This window comes from Aptenodytes patagonicus, chromosome 1 (assembly GCF_965638725.1).
Source record: "Aptenodytes patagonicus chromosome 1, bAptPat1.pri.cur, whole genome shotgun sequence".
Taxonomy (NCBI): Eukaryota; Metazoa; Chordata; class Aves; order Sphenisciformes; family Spheniscidae; genus Aptenodytes; species Aptenodytes patagonicus.
The window spans coordinates 7,273,192-7,300,086 of NC_134949.1; the positions used below are offsets into that span (position 1 = coordinate 7,273,192).

A 26,895-nucleotide genomic window follows, 5' to 3' on the forward strand; every position below is an offset into this window, starting at 1 on the left:
GGGTTTCCCTGTTATGGAAGCGCTCTGAGGCTCTGTGAAATACATACGTAATCCATAGCTGGATTGAATGGCCAGAAAATATATGCTGATGATGATGCAGCCTCTCCCACAGGTTTGGTAGGACTGGAGGAGTGTATCATGTGCATGGCCTTTGGCTTTCCCTGTGAGCCTCTTTATCCCACCCCTTGAAAAATCAATGTCCTTACGCGTGGACTAGTGAATGGAGATGAAATTGCTGAAACCATGGTTACAGATACAGCTCTTAAAAACGTCTCCTATCCTGCAGGAAGGGAGTGCTGCCATCCCTCGGAGGAGCTTAATGCTACCCAACGCATGGGGGATCTGCACAGGGGATGTATTTAAGAGGGGTTGCATCAAGTGTTGCAATCATTTCTACAAACGCTCATTTGTCAGGAAAGGAAAAAAAACAGCTTCAGTAATTAGAAAGCAAGAGTCCTCCTCGAGAAAGGAGGTGGGACAGTGTCAGCCATGGCGTCAGCCCGGCAGAAGCACGCCGCGAAAGACGCGATCCAGCCATTGTGTAGATGCCGACGGGGAGCAATGGGCGAAAAATTAAGGCGAGCTACAGGCTGAGTGACCTTGTGACTTCCCTGTTTTGTCTTGAGAGCTGACAAAAGAGTTCCTGGCCTGCCCAGGGGCTCCTCGTTTCCTCCGCGCAGCGCTTTCCAGCTTTGCTCGGGCTCCCGCATCACCCAGGGACATCTGCACAGGTTATTTCTCATGCTTCCTCTAAATAGCACTCAGCAAAAATGCTCTGATTCAGCAAAGCGCATAGCCATGTCCATAAATCCCTTTTATTTCAGTGTGACATAAGCAAGTGTTTAAGTGGCTTACTGTATCAGGGCTGAAATGAAAAACCGTCTCCTACGGTTCTTAAGTCCATTTACAACATCAAGCAATAACTCTCAGGCGAACTTTAAAGCCGGGAACGCCGCGTCTTAACCTCAAAACACTTGGTGCTTGAGCCATGTAGTTAGAATTAAATCTAATTCCGATGCTGCATTTTAAACCAACCAGGGTATTACCCGGCAGATGCCTAAATCACCGCTCTGAGAGCGGCCAGCCTCGGAGGCCTGATTTCAGTTATATCCTGAGATAAGAAAGTCCTTTCCTGGACAGGCTGGCTTCCTCACTAGAATGGAGGTTGCGTTGGTTTATGTCACGTATTGTTTTCTTTCTTAAAAATAATACAGATCTAAATCTTTTCAAATACAAAGGGAAGCAGAACATCTCATGCCCTCCCTGCCTTCTGAAGTTGATGCAGGAGGAGAGGGCAATCCCAATACATACTTTTCACTACCTTTTGACTCTTTCGCCCTTATAACTCTTTCTGATCCCTTTCCTGGCTAGAAAAAAACCCAGTTGCCAGCTTAAAAACATATCAGCATCCAGGCATTATCCCCACTATTTACAAGGCAGGAGTGGAGAGTGTAGGAGCTTTGAGATGGTTGGTCAGAGCATCCTCTGGAGCTGAGGTTGACTGCAGGGAGTTGGCAGAGTTTTCAGTGTTATTTATTATTTTTAGTCTAGAGGATTCACTGGCCATAGAAGTCTTAGACCGTACAGATTTGCAGCCCCTTCTGCACTCAGGAAAAGTGTGTCTTGATAAACCTTGACTCAGCCAGTCAGTTGTGCAGGTGGTTGTGTATCGCTCTGTGTTGACTGTGTTGCTCCTACAACTTTCCTGCACGTGCAGCGTCCTGGCTGCGCCCAGCAATGGGTAAGGGCTGTGCAGGGAATAAATAATAAATAAATAATTGTACAATCGAGGTGGCCCAGCTGCTCCTCCTCCTGCCAGCTCAGGGCTCTTCCCTGTGGCCAGCGCAGATGAGTTTTAAATGATTCAGGGGATGGGATTTCCATCCTCTCCTGCCGGACTTTCCTGCACAGCCTCATAGACCTGGTAGACCAGCTCCTGCCTGGAGCCGACCACAAGTCCCGGTGAGAGAGGAGAGCTGCAGTGCTGCTCAGCCATTCGTGACTCCTTGCGGAACAGACACCAAGCTGTTTGTGCTGACTGTTAAGGAGCATCTTTAGGTGCGACGAAACCGCTTGATCCATGCGAAAACATTGCAACCGGAGGGTCGCATCCTACGGGAAGTGGAAGGCAAGTGGCTAGGGCAGCCTACGGCCTCATCCCACTTTATGGACCTTGGGATTATTCATCCGAACTATGCTATTCATCTGTACGCCAAAGTAATTCCCAAAGGCTGAAAAAGTGCCACTGTCACCAAAAAACACAGCAAAAAAATAAGACCCCTCAAGCCTATGTTAATAAAATGATGAGTAGAAAATCTTCCTTGCTGCAGACCTCCCAGTTAACACCCAAGATAACTTGCCCTGTATGTAAACTTCTCTTGAGCTAACTCAGCTCAGGCAAACTGTGTGAAGAACACCTTTATTTTGTGAGCTTTTCTGTTTCCCCCCCCCCCCAGGATTAACTTATTTTCTAGATAATAATCACTTTAAGGCAAGTTCTGTAGTTTCATCCCATGTTTGCACATTATATACAAGGGCTGTGATCCACCATTTGTCTCTAATGCAGCCCAAAGAAATAAATATCAACGGCAGAACAAAAATGGGATGCTCAGAGGGAAAGAGGATGAAGGATCTCTGGTGTCTTTGCACAAGGACAAGCAGCATGGTCCTGGGACAGTTGCTTCATCAACTTTTGAGCATAGCCGTGCTTCAAGAAAACTGCAATATGTCCTGGGAGAGGTCTTGCTTCCCCTGGAAGAGCTCCGTATTTACTCTGTTTGCTGTGCACAAAGGACACAGCACGGTCTAAGGGAAGGCATCTAAATTATCTGCCAGGGCAACCCTTTACCAATAGTGGACTCCACAGCCTTTTATAAGTCACATGAACCTCTCTTTGGGGACACTTGGTCCCCTTCTGGTTCATTCCCTACTACGTACTGAGTCATCAACATGATAATGACCGTGTGGCACTAAAGTACATAGCAATAGATTATTACTATTATTTTTCCCAAAGATGTTAGAATGTCTGTTAATCTCTCCTACGTCTGACTTTTAATTCCTTGTAAATGTACATAAAAATGTAATTTTTTGTACAGTTTCACACTTCAAATATGACATATTTTCAGCAAACTCTTCCAGATATCACTCGTTTGTGCATGCAGACAGGGTGGTAATTACATGAGAGCATCCAAGCCTTCTGGGAAAACATTTGCAGGAGGTTTGGTTTAGTTATAGAGGAGGAACAGCACGATTTATTTGCTACTGAAACTAGTGTGATTTGCTGGAGAAAAAAAAAAATCAATGTAGGTTCACAGGAAGATGACCAAAGTGACCCAAGGCAGTGGAAGCAGTAGCATGTGTGAAATATTTTTAAAGGACAAATTAAGATTTAAGGATCAAAGTGTCCTTTTAGTGCTCGTTAAGTGTTTTGTACCTACTGTATCACTAAGCATTCGGAGGTGTGAGCGGTGATCGCCCTGATCAATGGAGCCAAGGCACTGGGCAGTGCATCACTCAGATATTCTGTAACAGAGCGGGTCAATAGAGAGCACTGAGCAGTGTTATATATAACACATAGTAGAAAACGCACTTGCAGAAGTCATTCCAGATGTGAAAAAAAATGTAAAATGTTAATCTGTACACAGAAGTGTTTTTTTTTTCTTCTTGTTTTGAATAACATTCTAAGAACTGATACGCTTCCAGTGGAAAAATATGTCACCGGGTTGTTTCCAGCCACTGCTGATCAGTGGGTTTGACATACATTTGATGTCGAGAGCCAGGGCTGCGGCTGGTGCCCAGGCTGGGCAGCCGCCAGCGGTTCTGCCTGAGCTGCAGCAGCTGACGGGGTCCGTGCTGGGTGGACATCATCCCCCAACAGGGTTTCACAGGAAGGACAGGGCGAGATGCAGAGCACATTCAAATGACAAGCAGCTGACTCATGCTCAGAGATGCAGGTGTTTTCAGAAACAGGTCCCGCAAAAGTCTGGTTTGACCATTTCTGCTCCTGCTTTGTTCGGGAGCACACCCCACGCTGAGCAGGGCAGAGCTGGGGCTACAGGACTGGGACATCTTCTATGGGCTCTGCCTGCACACCTAGATGGGTGAGCAGCACGAAGGCATCCTACCTGCCTTCTCTTGTCCTGATAGCTCCTGATGCTGAGCACCTGCATGTCTAGTGAGGACTAGAGCTAAGACTAGCCCCACTCTGGGCTCAAGCAGGGAAAACTGCCTCCATGACACATAGCCTGCGCTTTTATACTCCCATTCATCTTCTGAGTAATGCCAGGATTTTGCATTGGCTGGACTGAGAATGCTTTGGCTATTGGTACAGCAAGACTGGGTCCTCTCTGCATCAGGACACCTCACAAGATAATAAATATGGACATCCAGTAACCTCTGCACAGGAGGAACCTGGAATAAACACCTCTGCTTGAGCCTGTCTTTGTACCAGACGCCTCTGCCTTTTAAGAGCCAGGGAAGGATGTCCCTTTCTGGAAGAAAACACAGCAGCTCTTTAATACCATGCAGAATCGACGCAGAAGAGTTAAGGATGGGAAGTGAAGCGGGAACAGCCTGATGCAACGTCTGCAAACTCAACGGCTGGATCTGATACCCCCGAGCCCTACACTCCCAGGATTTGATACCCATTTTGGAGCAACCTTCTGCTACATACGCAATCGGCTGTGCCTGTGAGAGGGGACTGAGAAAGCAAGGATACAGCCCAGCACCTTTACATTTGCAGATTCCCCCCAGAATTGCCATCGGCACTCCCAGAGCTTTTCAGAAAGCATTTTCCACAGTGCAAAGCAGAGGCAAAGCAGACTCAGTGCTTCCCTCCAGCTCTCCCTGGTCTTGGTGAGGCACAAGTCCCCTTCCCCCCCATCCCCACCACCTCAAGCAGCACAAGCCCGGGTGACACCTTTGGCAGCTGTATCACCACCCCCAACAGGGCTGCAAAGCATCCCAGGGAGCCCAGACCACTTCAGACAGTGCTTTTTTTGCAGTTTTTTGGCCTTTCCAGTTCAGAATTGCAGAAAGGCAGCGGAAGTTACCTTCCAAATTTATTTTCCAGCTTGCTTCCATGCTGGGGGGTGTGTGTGTGCACAAAGCAAGCTTTGTATCTGATTACACGTTCCCTAAATGATCCGTGTCCCCTTGAGTGCCCCATTTCGCTGCGAAATGAGAGTGTCTGGTGGTACACAAGCACACACGTGGCAGCCATGTGTTGAGATGATGGGCACCTTCACAAAACCCTAGCTGGGGATAGCCAGGAGAGATACCATCAGCACAGAGCAAGGAGAAAAAATATTTTTAAAGGTGGAAAGAGCTCAATCCATGCTCCCCTCTCTAGGACAGGCGCCACGTTTCAGCTTCAGATTTTTTGCTGTCTTTCCAAGCTGCCCACTTGATGCAGCAGCTTTCCACCCCGGCTTGTCCTACACAAACCCAGTGTGAAAGCAGCAGGGTCAGCCTGTGGCTGCTCTGCTATCTGCAAAGCACATCCCGGTGTGAAATATTTCAGCTCAGATGGACGGGATGCAAACAGCGCTTGCAGCGTGTGTGGTACGGCTGCAGCCACGTTCGATCCCACGCGGTCAGGAAACCCAAACAAGGGTGGATTTATTTTGGTTGGGAGATCTGGGAACTTCTAAGAAGAAATAATCTAAACACAGAGCCTGAGCCTTGCGGGTTGGCAAGCCCAACAGCCATTGTCAAAATGTTACATGTTACACGTGGAAGTGTATGCATAAAGGATTTCTGTAGCCAAAATGGGAATATCAACCTCTTTTTGGCTTGCAGTTTTCTACGAGATTTTCAGTGGACCCTTTCACAGTGAATTTAAGTAAAAAAGGGTCAACTTGCCTCCTTTTTTTCTGCTTTCAAGGACTTTTCCCAAAGATTACTACACTATGTCACACCACATCCCACCAGTGCAGATATAGAGGGTGAAAAGGGCATTTTGCTACCCACTAGTGCTCTTTTCTTGAGGGTGGGACACAGCAACTGTTTAACACCACGTGAAAATGCCACACAGCAGCTCAGGACAAGAGCAGAAGGATGGTGTATCTGCTAGGAAAGGAGCCAGAGGGAGTTGTAAGCAAGAACATTGTTAACTGCACCTGAAATCAGATGGTTCTTGCTCCTCTGGTCTCCTTTGTGCTTTAAAGCTGGGCAAGGGCTGAAGTCCCACCCCACCCCATGGAGATGCACCCAGGATATCTGACACCATGCATGGGGCCACAGAGAAGTATAACACAGCCATGAAGCAGGGATGCACTGGGAAGGGGAGGAACATCAGGCTCTTCTACTTATTTTGGCAGGCAGCCTACTAGATCCTGACATAGGCAAGGAATAAACCTTCAGGCTGCCATTGACCGTGAGTAGGTGGAGTGCAAAGGTGACTTGGAGCAGAGGGAGGCAGGATCAAACCCTACATGTTTGCGATTCATCAACATGAAAGTGCTTCCAGAAGCTCAGAGCTTATAAAACGTCTGGCTGGGGCATCTTCTCAGTGTCAGGTCAGAGATAAAACCAGTCAATGACATTTTTGGTCCTTAAGGGGATTCACCTCCAGAGCAGAAGGCAGGGCCTCCAACTCATTGTGCAGCCTTGGAAAATCATTTGTGGCTTTCTAGGAAAGAGGACATATTGAGATTTACAGGAGGGCTGGGGATTAAGTCGTTAAAAGTCTGGGAGAAGGAGAAATATCAGGGGATGTTGTCAGCTGCGGTGGTCCCCAGGGCCATGCTGGGAAATCCACTGCTGGCTTAGGGAACCGTATGGCCTGGGAGAGACTGGGACAAACTGGGATTTGGAGCTGGAGGAGGCTTGCAGGCCATTCAACCACAGCTTAACCTTGTCAGACCTTGCTGCCTGCTGGGCTGCTGTGCTCTGCTTGCACTGGGGCCGCAGGGCAATCCACACCTCCAACCACTGGAAGGAGCAAGCCAGCAAGGATGACTGGAGATTGGCATTGCCGAGTGACCTTGGAATCCAGCTGTGCACCCAAGCACACCCCATCCTGCGCTGAAGCGTGGGGACTCCAGGGAGACACCATCACCTGCTCTTACAGCTCACCCAGCAGCACTGCCTCCCCCCAGCTCCCCAAGAGGTGGGGCATTTGTGGGATGGCTCCCAGCTAGATGGAGATTTTGGGTGCAGCTCAGAGGCACAGGAATACTGACTGCCTCAAACCTAGAGTGTTTTGAATGAAAGACACCCAAGGTCCCTGCGAGCTGAGCGTGAGCGTGGCCCCATGCCTGAAAACAGCCTTTGCTTGTCCCAGTGATCCAGCCTGCTCCTGCTTAGCTCAGGAGAAATGGGTCACGCTGTGCCTTGCTGCACCTTCAGGGGACTAAGCCCTGACCCCAAATTTGGTTGGTGTTGGATCAACACACTTCTTTTATACCTTCCCTGTGTGTCTCACCCCCCTCACAATGCATGACCCTTCCTTCTCCTTCACAGTCCTACTAGACTGGGACTTGAGACGTCAGTCACTCCCCAGCCCCTTTCAAATTCTCCCTAACACAGCTTTTTCTCTCTCATTCATACCATGCAGTTTTACTTTGCCCTTGCTGTCTGTTAAGCTGCATTCAAACCTTCTGCTGTTATTCACACAGCAAGAAACAGTAGCAACAAAGGGGATATGTATTATTGTAATTACCTGTGATATGTGGGACTAGACTCGATGACTTGGGAAGTCTTCCCCAGTCTTATGTCCCTACTAACAACACCCAGTGCACTAAGCAAAGCTCTTGACTTGGCTAAACAATTTGACATGATCTCTACAGAAGATGCTCTCTGCGCCAAGTGACGCTGCATTGCTGTATGGCCCTGAGTGACCCAATGCTGTGACCACAGGTATCACCAAATACTGACTTGTATTTTTAATGCAATGATCAGTTCAGATGCACAGCAACGGGACCACTAGAAACCATCTACCAGGAGAAATGGGTAGCTTGCCCCAGTGGGTTGTGAGTAGCTCACTAGTGTATCTATACTCAAATAATGGCAAAGATCCTGTATTTCTTGCACGGATGTTTAAAACAAAAATTCACCTAAGAACAAAATGTTTATTTTACATTTGCATAAATCCACATGCTGTGCCCCACTGGCGCGGTTATCCCCACTCTGGGAACTGATTTGGATGGGGTCACTGGCAGCACGAGGGATGACCAACGCCAACTCCTGTCATCCCCTTCAGCCTGTTTGGTCCTCAGAGAAACAGAGCTGACCTAAGCAGCGGCGCGAGGTGGTGCTGAGCTGCAGACCCTTCAAGTTATCCCCTCTCATTAAAAGAAGCGATGTCTCCTTAGCTCCTACGGCTTCTGCCACAGCCTCCCTCGCTCAGTGGCACAGCTGGGCTGCGGAAATCGCCCCATGAGCGGCTCTCCCTCCCGCAGCACGTGGCACATCCCCGCCTGACACCAGTACTTACAAACCCCTTAAAAATATTAATATTTGGAAGAGGACAAGCTACTGGTAACTTGTGCCAGGAAGGTCAAGACAAGCAGCTCTGAGCCACCAAGCCGAGCTGGTGCACCATTGCCCAGGAGGGTTAGCATCGCGGGTTCAAGTAGTGTGCAGGCAGCTATGCAGGCAGCAGCCCTCCTGCCAGGCCCTCTGCCATCGCCACAAGGAGAAAGGGGATCAGTCTGATAGTTTTAGCTCCATTGAGATCTCTCTAGTGCCTGGCAGGCAATTCTAGGCAGGGAAAATAGCACAGACACCCACGCTGGTGATGGCCTCCTCCGTGCATGGACGGGGGATGCTCATCAGACCCCGGGGGCCAATCTAGAGGGAGCCAAGTCCGAGACACCCCAATATCCAGCTGGTGCTGGGCAGAGCCGGGATTCAGCCTCTCTCAATACCCAAGGCACCGGGAAAGCCCAGCTCAGCCGTGCCCGTAAAGTGCGGTGCGCAGGCACAGGCACCACACCCCCTTCCTGGCAGAAAGGGCGAGCGGTGCTGGGGTTTTTGTTCAGGACAATGTTTTAAAATCCCAAACCCAACCAACAAGCTGGGAGTTCAGCTTTCCCTGCGACCTGGCTTGCCTGGGAGAGGAGATTTGCTAGCTTGCTCCCGCATCTGTGTGCATTGTGTTGCTAAACCACTGCCAGGGCTATTATTAGAAACAATTGTCTCTCCTGGAAATTTTATATAGAGGCTTGAAACAACTTTTCTCATGCCCTCCCCAGCAGCGAGCAGGCTAACAATGCGGCCGAGAAACGCTCCTTACGCGGAGCATGTCTGCAAGGCATGCAGATACACCCAGACAGGCACAGTTTGGAAACAGAGCTATTTATTTGCCTTTTCTAGCCCTGGATCTGTAGCAACTTTTCTGCCCCTGATTTAGGAAAAGGTGCACAGGGGAAAGGAAAAACAGGCCAGGGACTTTGCCCTTTGCGAAGCCCCCAGCTCTGCATTAAACTTGCTGCAGCCATTTGGAAAGGGAAGGAGCAGTCCATCTTAGCAGTCAGTGGGGACAGGCATCCAGATTGCGGGGGGCGCGGGGGGGGGGGGGGGGGGGGGGGAAGAAATCACAGCACCACCTTCTCTCCCCACACCCTCTCCTTCCCTCTAGTGCAAAAAAACCCAGCCGCCGAGCTCGTCTACCTTACTCGCCCACCAAATTCAGGATTTTGGGGTGGGCTTTTTTTTTTTGGAAAGGATAGAGGAAGCAGATGCTGCCCACATTTCTCTCCGTTTGAGATAAATGGAGGGAGGGGGGCGTGGAGCAACCCGCACACTGCGGCTGGGCTTTCCCCCCGGGGCCGGGGCTGGAAGGGGAGCCCCGGCCCGCCTCGCCTCGCCTCGCCTCCCCTCCGCAGACAAAGACCCCGTTACCTTCTCCCGCTCCCTCGGCGGCTCCGGCGGCCCCTCAGCTCCGAGCCCGGGGCGAGAGCATCCCCGCTGCACCAGCGTCGGCAGGCCGCGGCTCTACCGCACCGCATCCATCGCCCGCGTCTCCGCGGTGGGATGCGCGGGGCCGGCGCGGCCCTTCCCTCCGCTCCCGGCGGGCTCCCCGGGCGGTCCTAGGGCGGTCCCATGCTCCGAGCCGGGGTGCCGTAACCCTCCTTTCCCCCTTCTTCTTCTTCTTCTTCTTCTTCCCTTTCCCCGCCTGCCGGCCCCCGGCCCCCGGCTCCTGCGCGGCCGCCGCCGCGCTGCGAGGCTGCGAGGCTGGAGCCGGGGAGGGAGGAGGAGGAGGAGGAGGAGGGGGAGGAAGGAGGAGGAAGGAGGGAGGAGGGCAGCGAGCAGCAGTTGGCGCTGGGTCATGTGAAACTGATGAACCCGGCTCGGGCCTGCCAACATCTGGGCTCCCCCTCGCCTCTGGGAGGAGGATGAAGGGATGGAAGGATGGAGGGAGGAAGGGTGCGGGCGTGTGGGCATTCATCCCCTCCCGACCCACGCGTGCACACCTTGAAATGATAATGGAGAGGGGCGAGAGCAGCGGGGATGCTTGTTCCGAGTTGCTCACGCAGCACCGGCAGGGAGGAAGAGGAGGGCAGCGAGGGCCCTGGGCACCCATGGGGCTGGGCAGGCAGAGCAGCTCCTGCAAGGCTGCAGCCCTGGTGCTGGGGGGCACCCCCGATTTCCTCCTCTTGCCCCAGCTGGGACAAGGGTGCAACTTGTGACAGTGTAAAAGTGCACCCACCAGCAGAGGATGCTGCCGGGAATAAAGCGTCTTTACAGACTGCACTAGCTGTAGCCCTGATGCAAGGGTATTGCTATTAAATAATTAGATCAGTCAAGAAGGACAATGTGTGTGAGCTCCAAAAAGCGCTGATTTTTTGGTTTAAACAAGCACAGTGCAAAGCACCCACACTACAACGTCTGCAGTTAGAGCTCTGACTTACTGCTGCTGCTTTGCTTCCCTGTCAGCATTTTCTTTTTGGGATTGGTCTTATTCCCAGAAGGTAAAACCCTGAGGTTGCCGTTGTGCCACACTCTGGCACAGGCTGGCCGTGAAGAGGTCTGCTTTGGGAGGGGAGGTGTGGAGGCGAGCCCTTTCCTTCATTTGTTTTCAGCTGGCATTTATGCCACCACGAGTCTGCTTGTGGCGAGGATGGAGCTGGGGCTTACATGGGAAATAGGAAATTTCCTCTTTGCCCTGTAGGAAGATGACAAAGTTGCTCTCCCAACGCGGTGGTGGTGAACGGGATGGATGTCTGAGTTTAGCTGGGGGTGTTTCTGGGTTTGGTCTGCTGCCAGACTGAAAGCCAAGACCATGCCAGCATGGAGGTGCCACGAGCCTTGATGTCCTCTCCTCTGCAACAGGCTTGGGGGGGCAGCGGGCTGAAAAGTCCTTTTGGGTACAATAGGTAAATGCATGAGTGCAGTTCTCTCTCCTGTCTTTAAGGGCACAGACATAAAAACGGAGCTGTGCATGCAGCCACAGGCAGGCTCACCCGCCCAGCTCGCTCCACCCAAGGGGCTGGTTTTGATTAAGGGGATAAATATAGAGGCAGTTCTGGCCTCTGGCTGCTGAGGGTTAAGAGCGAGTGGCTGAGGTGGCCCAGCTCTGCCCTGGAGGCGATCCCAAGGTCAGGACACAGTGACCAAGAGGCAGCAGAAGTACCCATCTCTGCTCCAGGAAAAGCAGGGGGACCACAACTACATTGCAAAGGTAAAGCTAGATCCTGTTCAGGTTTTCAGGTTGCATCTAACCCATGTCTAGATCTGGCTGCTGAAGTACCCCTGAGGGGCAAACTACCAAAGCACAAACTTCAAAGCCTCCTGGAATTTTAAACCCATAATTTCAGAGCGGGGTAAAACTTCAAGTTGCCTCCTAAATTCTGTTTTGCTCTTTTCCTTCAATGGAGGTCACAACATATCTCAAGCAGGTTCTGCCATCTTCAGTGGCGGTAGCAAAGGAGAACATGCAAACCTGAACCCCAGCTGTGGTTCAGCCCTGCTCCTGAACCCTGCTTAAGACTAGCAATGAAAAATCACCTTCCTAGGCTGTCTTTCACTAAAACAGGAGGGGAAGCTGCTTCAAAGGTGCACTCACCATGCAGATGCCTGCTTGTGCTTGTTGCTCTACAGGAATATGCCAAGGCAATGGACTTTGCCCTTGGGGTAGAAAGATCCTTCAACTAGCAAAGCCCCAAGGCAATTTCCCCACCCATCGCTGTATGGCACATGTTGCCCTTCCAGGTAACCCATCCTCTCCTGGCAGGATCTGCCTCCAAACCCAGAGCAGAGCCAGGGTGTGGTGCAGCATTATTCAGCCGGTGATAAAAGAGCTCACCTGGTGGGTTAAAGAAGCAGCAACAGAGATTGGAAGCCTCTATTTGGAAAGTAACTTGTTTCATGCATAGCAGCAATAACTGGAAAGCAAGGCTCACTCTGCCCAGAATCGCAATTTTCAGCTTTCAGTGCAGGTGTGGGGAGTTTTGTTAGACTTAGCTTGAAATTACAGGCTCCCCACAACAGTTCACTCTCTTCCTTTGGCACAAAGCTTGGATAAATAGGCATGGATCTTGGACTAGTCTGGAGACGGCAAGAAAGCATCCTTTCTCACGCCCCATGTTACGGTGGGGTTGTCTACCAGATGTGCCCAAAGAGCATCCCATCACTGTGTGATCTTAATGGTGTCCTCCAACATCTTTGGGGCATCAGTTGGTTTATGTCACAGGAAAGGACCTGAGTCACAGACCAACTGACTGACAGGTGTCATGTCATGGAAATTGTTTGGGGTAGAAATCGATGGGGAGCTCCTTGGTTTTCCAGGTGCAACAGATCAGCACCTCTGCAGCCTTTGAGCCCCACCACACAGAAAGAGAGGCTGGATCATCATATTTGTGAAACCACAAGCTGCGTCCTCCTCAGATCCCTTGTAGGGACATGACTTTTCCTACCCATCCAGGACCACATGCACAACACTCCCCCAAAAGAAAGTGCAATATGCTTTGGTACAAAGGCTTAAAATTTTCTGCAATGGTGGGAGATATTCCTGCTACATTTCCTTAATCCTCTAATTAGAGATGCAACATTTGTAATAAAAATAAACTACTGCTCTGAGTGAAGATAACATCCTCTAGGTACCTGATGGAGCTAACAAAGAATTTAGAAACGGGGACTGTTTCTTATAACACGGAAAGATAGTGGAGCATTGTCCCTGCCAAGAGTTGATCATGAAAGCTCAACCAGAAAGTGCTGTTTTCCCCCAGAACTAGACAAGGAATTTGCTCCAGATCTTCTCACTGGTTCATTGCACGCCTCCTTCCTCGAAACACCGCAGCCAGATCTGGGCTGATTCCCTGGTAGCAGGGTGGTACCCTGAGCTACAAGCGCAGTGGGGTGGGATAGAGGGTCTGTGGAGGGACCAACATTTACAGAACCTTTAATTTGGGATCTATAAATAGAGAGGAACAGAAGCTCTCAGCGTGGCTGCAGACCTTAACAATAAGAAAACCTATCTGGGGTGGAAAAGTGAGAAATGCTGTCCCTAGCAAAGCCTCCAAGGGGAAAATCATGCTTTTGGGATCCTTATCCTTCCTTCCAGCCTTGCCCTCTTCAGGTAAACCAGTGAGCTGGGGCAGCAGAGGATGTTAAAGAGCCTCCTGGATAAAGAGTAATTGTTGTCTGCAGTTACGTGGCATCGCTTGCAAAGCTCTGCAGCCGCAGTTAACCGAGCCCTGCAGCACTCCCATGACGTCGGGGAGAGCTGCCAGCCTCGTTTCACAGATGGGCAAACACACATGAGTGCAGAATGGCACTCATGGCGGTTCGATGTGTGGGAAATCGAGCTAATAAACTGGGCGGCACCACCCTGTGGGACAGTTGTACACTGCTGGGAGCGCAGCCTGGTGAGTCCATACTTGGGACAGCTTTGGATGGCTGCTTAGATGCTGGTAGACACGAGGCCACTAAGGCTGTGACCACTAGTCCAAGGAAGACACCAAAGCCTGATGGATCACTGTAATGCATGCAGGGCTCGCTGCTGGCTCAGTGAAACAGCTGCTGAAGCCCCCACCAGCTCGATTAAAGCCTGCAGAAGGATGGCTGCGTTGCAATGCAGAGGCAATGCCTTGTGCCACCCAGAGTTCGCTCTCCCCTTCTTCCTCTCCCAGACATACATGCTGCAATTCAGATTTCCTCAACAGCTTCCTTTCAGGAAAAAACCCACCATTCACCTCATGCATATTGCTCTCTAAATTTCCTAGTTATAATTCAGCAGCAGTAGCAAGATTCTGTAATTTCACAAGGTCTCTGGAGTTGTCAATACCCAAACAATACAACCCGGTAACAAACATTTAGTCTGGAGGCAGCAGAGCTGCTGTCATTGCAATGATTAGAAGCAGGCGATAGCTGCATCTCTTCCAAGCTGGTTCATATCATGGGAAGTCCCAAAAAGAGAACAGTAACCCAAATATTTAACTTTGACATACACAGAGGGAAGCCTCCAGCAACCAGATGCCTTTGCGCCAAAATAACAACATGCTGATTCTTTTTTATTGGTTCCTGATAACAAAGCAAGGAAGAAACACCATGGCCTTGTGCTGGAGAACTACTGTTGACAGTAGTTCCACTGTAATGGAATTTCCACTCTCTTCAGCAAAGATTAAAGTATCAAAATACTTTACAGGGAATGTGGGGATAGGACTGTGGGTGCCATCAAAGTGTGTGAGCTGTTACATGAACATTTCTAGTATTTTCAGAAAAGCTTAATGAATATTGTCTATCCCAGAACTGCATTAATTAGCACTAACGGGTTGGAGGAGATGTCACGTCAGGAAGTAATATTCACACTTACACAAAGATTTGAATCCATAAGTGGTGCAGTGCTTTACGAAGTCAATGTCATTCCCCCGTATGGTACATCTGAAACCCATGGAAGGTGAGGGAAATGCTTTCAAGGAATATTTAGGTTTTGCTGAAGGTATCTAGCTGCCTACCTCCCTGTGGGAGGTGTTTAATGGCCTAAATTCCATTGATTGCACAACTCTTAACTCAAAATATTTGACTGGCAGTAAAAGATTAAAAAGCCCCAAAACTTAAAAAGCAACACGGTCCTAAGTAACTTGGGAACTGAAGTCCATTTTCAGAGATGATATAATCTGTTAGGCACATGAATCCCACTGTAAATCAATGCAGATGACTTATTCTAACCATGACAAGGGTCAGCCAGCCCTAGAAAATTAAGTGTCAGGTTAGCCTATGGGTTAATTCATGCAGTTCCTCTGAAATTCATGGTATAGCACTCTCTTTTCTGCTCCTGAGCTCTGATGTAGGTTGGCTGGAGAAGAAGCAAGCATCCTCACCTCTGTTCAGCTGAGACAATCTGTATCCTCCAAGCAACAAATCTGCCTCAATGCTGGGAAGTAGGAAAGGGACTGACGTGACCCAACTGGTCACCCAAGCCACCTCCAGGTTGCCCTCACCCACTTCCATGGACTAGGGCCAGCAAGAGAGAGACGGAGGGTTGTGTGTACCACTACCAAACCTGTCCCTATCACCTCATTTTCCCTCTATAACAGCTTGGGATGAACTGTGTCCTTGAGCTAATTCATGCTGAGAACTTTGGAAACTAGGTGGAAACCACAGGGATCTCCTGCAGAAATGTAAAATGCAATTACTCAGGAGCAGGACCTGACTCATATAACTGGATCTGGAAAACTGCAAACAACTTAGGGGATAGAGCACATGCAATACCAACTGTCATGGTGCAGCGCACTTCAAACTGGGAAAATCTCCAAGTTTGCTGAGTGAACCACGAGATGTTTCTAGTTAAGCCTTCCACAGAAATGCTTCACTTCTGAGACGAACCGTGGGTGTTACTTCCCATGCCATGGTTTCATTAATTTCCAGGACAATCCTTTAAGTAACTGGGGCACAAAAGGAGGGGGGAATGGGAGAAGCAGGACTTTATCATTGGACAAAATAAGCCTCCAGGGCGTCTGATTAATTTTCACACAGATTCTACTTAAAGGATATCTGAGAGCTGAAGAGGGAAGTAAGCAGACCTTGACGTTCCCAAAGAGCCGGTGCAATAAATCCTCCCTTCATTAGGCGAAGAAAGTGCATGCCGGCAGGATTATTATGCAGGCAAACGAAGCTCGGTCTTCATGCAACAGCTGAAACGGATGGTGGGGACAAGCCAACTCCAGCTGGTCGGTGCTATGACCTGTGGGCTGGCAAATCCTGCCTGCTGCCTCCAGCTCCAGCCTGGGGCTGGTGCGGAGAGGGACAGGACTCAAGTGTAAGTCGCCCGCGTCCCAGTAATCGCCGGGTAATCCCAGCATTCAAGAGGCCAAACAAAGCGAACAGCTGAAGTGTGCATAAGGGAATAAAGATGAGCTGGGCGTGCCACCAGCCCTCTCTGGGTGACCCATGCCTCGGTGGGGTGATGCCGGGGAAGAGGGCCGTTCTTGTAGTCCCCCCCGTTTTCACCCACAGGGGGCTGGGGGCGAGGAGAAGAGAGAAGGAAATCTTCCTGATGGAAAGAGCTGGGAGCCATCCCTGTCCTTGTAGGAAGAATAGGAGGGGTGAGGATTCCCCTCTCTGCTGGAGGTCAGGTCCTCACCAATCCCTTCTACCCTCCCATGGGGTGGAGGGGACATGTGGGACCCCGCTGCCCTTTTCTTCAAAGCTGAGCAAAACTCTGGCTCAGGAACTTCTTGCTATTCCCAGAATATTGCCATTTTCACCTGAAATGTCCTGAAAACAGAACAATGCAGGAAGGTGTGGACATGGCGGGGGCCTCTTCCATCCATAAAATGGGCTGGGTGGTGGTGGGAGACGGGGAGACCTTGCCCCAGGGGAGGGGAGGAGCAGGGGCTGGTGGAGGAGATGGGTGGTGGAGGCATGGAGGAAAACCACAAAACACTCCTGCTGTTGGCAAAGGGCACTGTTTGGCTGGGGGGAGACCTGGAGGGATGCTTGCAGACCACTGACATGACCACAGTGAAGACAGAAGTAAAATGCAACTAATAAGAGGAAATCTCATTCCTACAAAGGCAAGTAGACTAACCTCATCGATGCAAGGGAACTGCTGAGTAAATAGCAAATGAGTAAATGGCAAGAACCTGAGAACAAGGCTGAAGAAAGGTGAGGTTATTCTCCCCACTCTGTCCTCAGATGTTGCAGTTGACCGGTGCTGGTGAAAGCCACCCAAAAGCCTTCTTGGATGACATGACAAAAGGCAGCACAGGTAATTGTGAAGGACATCAAATGAGTCAGCTGAGAGATCCAAGCCCAGAAACGTGCCTCCTGTTTAAGCAAAATCTACATGTACCTCTTGCATGGAGCTACATAATGAAGTACTTTCTTTTGTATAGAAGAATAAAACAAACATTCTCATTTGTTTGGCTTTTTGTACTGAAGTAGTCTTTGTATTTTGCATGATGTCAGATATGAGGAACTTTTTGTAGTTTTACACTGCCTTCTACTGAGGATTGCAAAACTTACACCGGTTGGAAAAGCTTTCTATTTCAAAGGGTGCCACATTTTGCATAAAATCCAGAGAATGTTCCAAAATTGAGCATTGAAATAATTATTAACAGCTTTTGCTAAATAAATTTTACTAAATCAAAAGCCAGTTAGACGCTTTCAATACATCACTGCAACATTAAAAAAAGCGTTCATGAAATACTAAAGTGACACAGCCAAATGACAATTTTAGCAACTGAAAAAAGAGTGCTGTTAGCTTGCTTTCCAATTTCTGTTACTTTTCAGTCATACTTTTCTATTTCATAAACTGTTTTTCTCTCCTCTGTTGCCTGCCCACAAAACAAAATCAGGGAAACCTCCTGGCTGTAGTAGGAAATAGCTGTTCTAGCCAATGCTCTTGTAGGTGGTAGTAGGGGGGTAGCCTAATTTCAGATGCAGGTGTGGTTTTTAAGGTAACCTTTTCTTCTTATTGAAAGTTTTCACTATCTCTGTGAGGCAAGATCATTACCTAAGTTGAACAGATGGGAAAATGGAGTCATAGAGAGATCAATTTACCTGGGTAAGATCCCGTACCAAATTGGAGAGAGAGAGAGAGACCTGGGAATAAATCGCAAACCTTGTGACACCAAAGCCTTTGTGCTAACTCGAGACCCCTCTTCTTCCCCCAGCTAATGAATCGGTGATTAACAAAGGCTGCTCCATTTCTGACAGTTTAATTGGCGATTTCTACTTTACATTTTGGTTCGTTTTGGCTTTTTTAATCTTTATGAGGCAATCCTTGCAAAGAGAGGAAGCAAACAGAAAATAAATCTTGGAGCGAGTAAGCCCTCATGTCATAAAAGTGCAGTGAACAGATCTTATTTGCCAGAAAATATTTATCTGACCAATAATGTTTGCATTTAGGCCCAGTCAATTGCTTTAATAACAAACACCCAAATTACATTTAATATGAAAACATTTAAAATGGGCTCAGCATCTTCTAAATAAACATAGCACTAGTCATAATGGTGCTCTGCTAGAGCCAAAGGCTCGGTGTTACTTGATTTATTGTTTAACTTGAGTCTAATTGCTGTGTATCTGATGTCTTTGGGAGCATGGGCTTCTATCACTCGTCTGAACACAATTTCCTTTTCATTACTGAGGCACACCAGGAATAAAACCCAGCTCTCCTGATACCCTGTCCAGGGTGGTCACCACAAGACTATTAACCCTCTGCTAAGAGGATTGAAGTGCTTGATTAATTCACTCCATAAAGGCTGCTCATTTCCCCTCTGTACGTGGTGGTGGCCTGGTTTCTGAGCACCTCGTGGTCTGCACGGTTTGATCCAGGCAACGTCTCTGCGAAGTCTAGCTGTGTTTGCACGAGGCCACACAGACCCAGAGCAGCTAGAGACCAGCCCTGAAAAGGGTAGGAGAGCCTGGAAGTGGCCCATTGATGAGACTTAGCAGTCCTTGGTGGCTGCTATTTGGGATGGGAGAGACTTTGCTATCGACGCCTGCTTTGAGGACTCTTTGTGTCTTTCACCTAATGGCTGTAACAAGCCTTGCAGGCACTTGTGAGGCTGTATGATAAGTGGCATTGATACTCCCCCCCCAAAAAAAGAGGTGAGAAGCTCAAATTCATACATCCTGAGGGAGGTCTCAAATCACAGAGCTCCTGCATGAAAAGGGTGAAGGTTTTGCCTACTAGCTGTGGCTTCAGAAATGTTCCCCTTGCTCAACTTTTCATCCCCTGCTCCATCTTTGCAGGAAAGGATGGAGGTGCCTGTTCCTAAAAAGTCAGCGTTAAACATCCAGTCCCCACTTTGGGTATAGCTCTAACCTGGCTGACACTACCTCAGAGCTAGCATTTTCAGGCAAGACGTGGGACTTACACTGTAGCACCTTTTCCCCATGACCACCTTGACTCCTGGAAGTGGGAAGCAGGAGATATTTTGCCTCTGAAGACTGAAGACTCATCAACTGCTCAACTACCAGCAAAACAGTACTCGTTGGCTATTATAATCATAGTTTCTGCAGCTCTGTAATGTTGTTGCAATCTTTGGACTACGGAAAACCAGGTGCCTGATTTTATGATGGGGAAGGATGGGTTTATGCTTGGATCTGTTCTCTTCCACCCATTTCTCAGTGACTTTTTGCCTTGCACTATCCCTCTGTCCTCACCTATAACCTGAGTTTGGTCATAACACACTTCTCTCTCCCCTGGGAGGACTGTGAAGTGTAACTCGTTAAACTCTGAGAGGTGAATATAGACTTTGGATGTAACACATAAGTCAACTCTTGCTAAGGTGATACTTTTTACAATGACTCTTTGGGCTTGTTTTATTTAAAAATGGGGGAGAAATTATATTCAGATTAGCTATAGGAGCATATGCCACCAGTCAGATAGGATACACAGCAATTAAGCTATACAACAAACCGACTAATGTTTGGGTTTTGGCTTTGCAGGAACACTGTGATGGTGACTGCAATCTTTGTTTATAAGATTTTGAGTACATTGAAAACATTTTCAGATTAAGTGTGTTGGAAGGGTTGTTATTAAAGCAATTGAACAGGCTTAAATACAATCATGGTTGGTCAAATGCATATTTTCAGGCAAAAGAAGAGTTTCCGCAGTGGTTCTCATGGGAGGCTGCACGGGAGAAAGAGAGGAAATAAAACCCAAATGCCTCACGGTCTCTGATGTTTGCAATATCACTGCTAACATGCAGGATGCAACTAAACTGTGCTTCCAAAATAGGTACAAACACCTGGAAAGAGTTGACTGGATTCATACATCATCCTTTGCACATTCAAGCTGTAACGAGGGAAACTAATGATAAAAGGATCCCCTGTGCCTCGTCTGCAAATTGCTCGGGAGCCACTACTGTGGATGGGGAGCACGTCCTCGCTGATGTCCCACCACACCGGGTGTGGCAGGGCTGTGCTGCTCTCCACAGACCATGGCTTGGATGCACCCATCTGATGGGTGCATGGGCGGAGCCGGGGTTGCACGTTCCCAGCGGGTTCTGACCATCTCAGAGGGCAGTGATGCTATTTCCCCACTGCAGCTCAGGCTCCTCGTTTAGAGCAATGCTAATTTTCCCATCCCCCAGCTCGCAGGCAGACATTTCTCCCCCTCCTCCTCATTCCAGGACGGCTGCCTTTCTGCAGTGACAGTGACCTTAGATCTGAGAGTGCAAGGTTGCCAAATCTCATGATAGATGACGTTTTTCTGAAAACCTGCTCTTCTGGGCTGATTCCAGAAGGTGAAGGAGAAGAGAGCCCAACTCTATGCATTTTATTAACTCCGTTATTTTAAGGCACTCTTAATATTTTTGAGCTTTAGCAATTTTAAAAATGGAGCGTGCTTTGCTGTTTAGAGTCAAGGGCATAGTCTGATATATTAGTACAAACTTTCTACTGTCTGGTAATGAACACTTGCCTATGGAAGACCCTGTCCTAGTCCATTTTATAATGACAGTAACCAGTTTTCATATAGTTTTACTGGTCCTTGTTTCATAAGGGACCACTGTGCTTGGTGGTTCAAAAAGCTCAGCTGCCAGCTTCATGTGAAGTGAGGACTGAAATAAATGGGAAATAAATGAGAGGAAAATAGACAAAGCCAATAGTTAAAGGGTCACAGACACAACTCCTTTGCAGGAGGAAAAAAAATTAATTAATGTTCTTTCTCCATAATTTGCTTGGAAACACAGACTGAAAAGCTGACCTGGGTGGTCTTGTTTCAAAGGACTTAAAAGAATGATGTTTGCTTTCTGCAGAGGGACTTGGAGAAATAGGCACAAGTTTTTCCTGTCCCAAGCAGGAGAAGGGAGTCAGGTGTGGGAACAAGTGCTGGGAGGCAGAGAGGTGGGCAGAAAACGGGAAAAATGCTGCCTATAAAACTGATCCTGGAAATCAGCAGTGCTGACATCAGTCAAGAGGGCAAGTGGTTAACGGGGGTTTTGTGTCGCTGATGACACGACACACTGTGCTGAGACAACTGGGCTGGGACAACCCTTCTGCCAGGGCAGAGCCATGCAGCCTCACTTGCCAACCCAAGTGAATTGAACTGGGAAAACTCATTAACAAAATGCTACTGCTATTGTCACTCTGAATAATAACTGATAATGGCAAAGCTCCCAACACCTCTCAGTGCCCTATTTGTACGCAGGTCTTCCCCTATTTTGTAATCACTGTTTTCCTCCTTTTCCCTTTTTATGGTTATTATTATTATTACTGCAATTATTGCTGTGCAAACAGCGTGTCTTTCTATGCGGAACGATGAAGTTACAGTTTCACTCCTAGATGGCAGTATAAATTATTACATGGGCTACCCTATAATCTTTGGTCATGTTGTACGGCAAGGTAATTGATTCCCAAGTCACTAAAGCTAACTAACATGACTGTAAATCTAATGCTTGAGCAGTGTTTGCTATTAAAAAGTCAACATCTACAGTAGTTACTACAGTGCAATTACTGGGAAAATGCTGATTTGCTCTAGACTTGGAGCAGGGAATAATTGCAGCCTCTCTTGAGACCTTGAGTGTGATAATTGGTGGTGAATGGTGGGTTTCTCCAGTGGTGATCACATAGGTTGTCTCTCTGCACACTTATTCCCAGAGCCCTTATAGCATCACCATTCCTGCAGCCGCCAGCCCTGGGCTTGGTACTTCCACCTGCACGTGGCCAAAATAAATAAACCCTCTAGGAAGAGCATACAGACTCAGATTTTGAGCTGGTGCAGACCTCCAATAAAGTCTGAGGATTGTGCCAGTACACCCCACAGAAACCTTCCCCCTTCGACTTCCACTTCCCAAGTCAAGTGAGAAACCTTATGATGTCTGAATTCAGGCCTCTTGGCTAAAGCCTACCTAGAAATATGAAGGTTTTTCAAGTCATGTCACTAGATTTTTAACTTTCTAGGATGATACATTGGATACGTTGTGAAGTGTGCTCTAGCCTTTGATTGTTTAGAGTGACTGGGTCAGTGTGCAGCAGCCACCCCTTTGCTCTTCAACCCTGCTGGAGAAGCTCTGGAGATCAGGATATGGCTGATCTCTGGCCTGGTGGCTTTCCATGGCACCATGTCCATGGAAAGGCTACAAGGCTCCCCCTGAGAAGAAGGATGGCAAATCTCAAGGTTTCAGACAGTTATTTCTGCTAAAATTCAGATAGCACCCAGAACTGGAGAGTGAAGACCCCATAACAGGCCATTCTGCTCCTGTCAGGGAAGGAAAGCACAACCCTTGAGAGGAGCTGATTTCAACAGCAGCTTTCCAAATATTTGATGTAGTGTTGTGTGAAATATCTGGAGGGAAATCTGGAAGTCATCCCCTTTCACGGCTTTCACTAGAAGTTCTTTTTCCTGCTGATTTCCCCTTGCAGAGAAACAAGCAAGCCCAAGCAAATAAACAAGGCAATCCATAAGAAATACCCCATTTCCCTCTCATCCTTTTATTCCCTCAAAACAGACTCCTTAAACTGATGGGTGGCTGAAGATGGCTTGCTGCTTGTGACAAACAGAAATGCGAAGCTGCCACCTGCTTTGTTGCAAAACCAGCTTCTTTTTTTTTGCCAAACTAGTGAAAACAACTGATTTCTGCATTACCAAGTGACCAGGGACAAAATCACATAAATGATGGTGCAGGATTGTAAATGTCATTTTTATACACTCCCTGGCAGAAAAAGAGAATCATAATAATAACAATAACAACAATAATGATAATAACAACAACAACAATAATAACAACTTAGAAAAAATGATTCATTTGACCCTACAGTTGAATACTGACGAGCGTGCAAGTTAAACACCATCATCCTCCTCGCCGCTAGTGCCGCATGAGCAGAGCTCATTGTACACGCCATTTGGGCTGGGGATGGACACCGACATGGGCACGGGCTCCGTGTGGCAGCTGCCTGCAGGCTGCCTGCATGGGGCCACCTTCCCTCCCCGCAGCACTTGCCGCCCAAACTGTGATAACTGAGGGCGGACGCTTCAAAATGATCCTAATGAGCAGAAGTAGAAAAACGGCCTGGAGGAAAGAAAGAGAAAGAAGAGGGGGGAAAAAATCTCACCAAAAGAAAGCCAGATGTAAGGAATACTGTTTTAAATGAGTCCATTTAGCAGTGACTGTGTTTATATTGCAGTTGAACATCATTTTACTGGTGCGGCCGTTCATATATCATTGTGCTAACGAGGTAATGAGTAACTAGGTGCCTGTATATTAAACGATGCTTTATTTCCACTGAACAATCAAAACCCTCTAAAAATAAGGTTCGAAACCCAAAACCAAACAGCTGGGGTGCTTTGGGAATAGCAGTAGGAGAAGGAAAGCAGGCGCCGAGCTCAGCCCTGTCCCCCTGGGAGCTGGCCGGGGTTTTGCAAAGCTCCTTTTCTCGGCTTTCCTGCGCCCATGGACCGACACATGAGCCTGCGTTTGCTTCGCTCCCGCTGGGCGAGTGCGAGAGGAGCAGGAAGAGGCCCCTGCCCTGCCTTGGCCCTGGGAAACAAAAGAAAACAGGAGTCTGCATTTACCTCCGATTATCCTGCAATTGTCTGGGCTCACATGGAGCACTGCAACCTGCCCTCTGACCACTCTGCCCTGCAACACCGACCAAAAATCCCCCCCAAACTGAACAATTCATGGCAGGATCGATGCCCAGCCATCGCGCCCCATGCCAGCGCGAATGAGGGGCTGGGTGCTTACGGTGGGACTGAAATGTTGAATACCTCCAGCATGCTAATTTATTTATGACTTCTTCAGCCTACAGTAACTACAAGCAATGATTGGACTGCGCTCAGCATAGCTGGATTGATTTGCTACTTAACAATAAAACCGGGTCCTCTGTTGATAATGTCATCCCTAGAAACGAGGCGGTCGGGTGAAAAATGCATACAAGGCGCAATGCTAACTCCAAAAGCTCATGTGGCTCTCGGTGCAGAGCAGGATCTTTGCCAGATGCAAATTTTGTACTGGTGACTGTTAAAACATGCTCTTTGTGGCCTCCTGCGCCTTCGATGGAATATTTACCAACTTTGGCAGGGCTGTTATTTAGCGTTTTGACAAAGGACAGCAAACAGAGTATTTTTGCATAGTTTTCTGAAGGTCGTGGCTAACCCCCAGTACAATCTGAAGTGGCCTATGGTTGCCTCTGAGTGAAAAGTGGCATTTAGACTTAGTTACAGAGCTGCACCAGTGAGCCAGACTACCCAAAACTCCTTCTTCATCTGAAGCCAGCAGAGCCTAAAGCGACATAAATACGACACACTTAGCCCCCGCTGTGCAGCCCTGTGCGGATGGACATTCATGCAGATGGGGCTGTTTCTCCAACACTGTTCCTTGTGCCTCACCAGCAGCTCAGGCGATGAGATGGGAGCAGGTGGCTTGTGCCCTGCTGCTCCCTTCTTCAACCAAATGCCCTGTCTCTACTGGCAGCAGCTTAAGGACCAGAATTATGGCTACAGCATCTCTAAGATGTGTTTAAGGATGCCAGCCTGCTTTGGAGGCATAAACATAACCTGGCTTTCCCTGGGCTTTGCCTTTTTTGAGCAACCATGATGCTCTTGCTCTTCCCTGAGCTTGTGGCCATGGAAACACTGGTACCCAAAGCCACCTGAGGTTTCCTGGAGCAATGATACCTCCTAGGATGGCTATGCCTCAAATCACTCCAAAAAGCACTTGAAATTGCTTTGCATCCAGCATTGGCCAGGCTGGAGGAGCTGACCCTGCATTTTGGATGCTATGTGGGCACAGAAGATGCTTGTGAAAAGGCACATTTGCTCCTGTGCTACAGCGATCGATGAAGCTACAGGAGCCACAGGCACAGCCCTGTGAAGGCATAGGCACAGCCAGGGGCCCTGACTCCCAGAGTTTCTCCTACTCCCCTCTGCTCATCCACCCTGGTTGCAAAAAATCCCCATTACAAGGAAAAGATGGCCAGGGAGGGACCCGGGCAAGGTGAGGAGATGCACTCACCAGTGCCCACCCCGCCAAGCACAGCAGAGCACAGGAGGCATGCGGCCACCTCGGCTCCCTGTGGAGTACCCAGCTGGTGGCCAGGTCATTGTGCTTCCTTCATGAAGGAACTTGGTGGCTGTGGCTGTCCCTGCACACCCCATCCGAGCATACAGGTGCCCCTGGCCATGTGCAAGCTGCCTGCCAAGGCCTGCCCTCCCAGGGCAGGCTTCAGGAAAGCAAAGAGGAGCAATTGGTTATTCAAATGCACATTTTAGGAACAAATTCAACTTCAGGATGCCACGACCATTTGAAGGATTGCCTGATTTCACGTGCAAATAAGAAAACAGCACAATGCTTGAGGCATGCATGCTGAGGAAAACAGGAGTTTGACAGGAATGAGAGCATTGCCCAGCTCATTGCCTGCCTGTCAGGAGCTTTTATAGAGATGGCTGCTCTGGGCAAAAGCAAAGAGCGCAGGCTCACCTGTCTTGAAAATGCACAGGACTTGTGCCCTCCATCGTTCTGCACCTGCAAAATGCTCAGAGTAGACCCAGCTCTGCAGTCACACAGGATGGGATCCATGCCTGGTGCCTTTGCACTTTGCTGGACCCCACTGTAAGATACGCAATGTAGTAAAATAAAAATACAACAATCGTGTAGGTAGTGACCGGTACTGAGGTTGCTGTTGTGCTCAGTATGGCGGATGCAAGGTGCTGTCAGCAGAGGAGAGGCTGTCAAAATCAGTTTGCAAAAGCACGAATTTAGAGAACGTTTGCACTTCTCTTTCTATTACATGATTTTGAAAAGATGCCTTGCTCTAGTAATTGGCTTATCATTATAATTCTATAATTATGATTTATAATTATCAACAGGCAGCTTGAGGAGCAAGAAGGGGTGAAAGCAAGACTCCTGCTGAACTCAGTAGGTTTTGGTTTGGAAATCAGTTAAGGGAGGCCTGAATGTCCCCGTGTCTAAACATGCTGTCACATCTCATCTTGGTGCCTAATGCTGCCCTCGTGCACTGCTGAGAGAGTTTGTAGCCGAGCACCACACACCATTAGGTGCACAGAGGGCAGGTCTTGGTTCAGCCCAAATAGAGACTCAGGGTTGCAGTGACCTTGAGGCAACTCATTCGGGGGTGATGTGCCAGTAAATTATGAAGCCCAGCTGCTGAGAGACCGACCACTTTTTTGAAGTGTTTGAATTGGCTTTTTTTCCACTTGGACTAGTATCTCCATTCTTGGCACAATAAGAAATGTCCTAACTCAGAACCCACCTTCCCCTCCTTGAACATACACACAGAATAAAACCAAAGTTTGCTGGAAGAAGGCTGGCAGTTTGCTTGTTTTATGGACTCTTTCCCATGGATATGCTTATGTGCAAATTTAATGTATAGTTGTTGCTCTAATGATGGATGTATTTCAGCGAGAACCGGGGCTAGTGGATGGCTGTGCTGAAGCAATTTTGAAGGCAATTCTGAAGGTGCTGCACATTATGTACCATCACAGTTTAAGCAGACCTTATGCATCCGAGATGACTAGAATTGCCCAGCTGTAACAGA

At 48.5% G+C, this 26,895-nt stretch overlaps 1 protein-coding gene across 6 annotated transcripts in view; it reads right to left on the reverse strand.

Moving 5' to 3' along the window:
* The window catches only part of FRMD4A (FERM domain containing 4A), a 396,169-nt gene that overhangs the window by 148,407 nt on the left and 220,867 nt on the right, over positions 1-26,895 (reverse strand). Inside the window, exon 1 of one of the 6 annotated variants that reach the window (XM_076356406.1) lies at positions 9,847-9,892. The exons of the other annotated variants lie outside the window; for them this stretch is intronic. The gene's annotated coding sequence lies outside the window, so the exon portion shown is untranslated. Of the gene's footprint in view, positions 1-9,846; positions 9,893-26,895 lie in introns of those variants that run through there. 6 annotated transcript variants of the gene reach the window in all.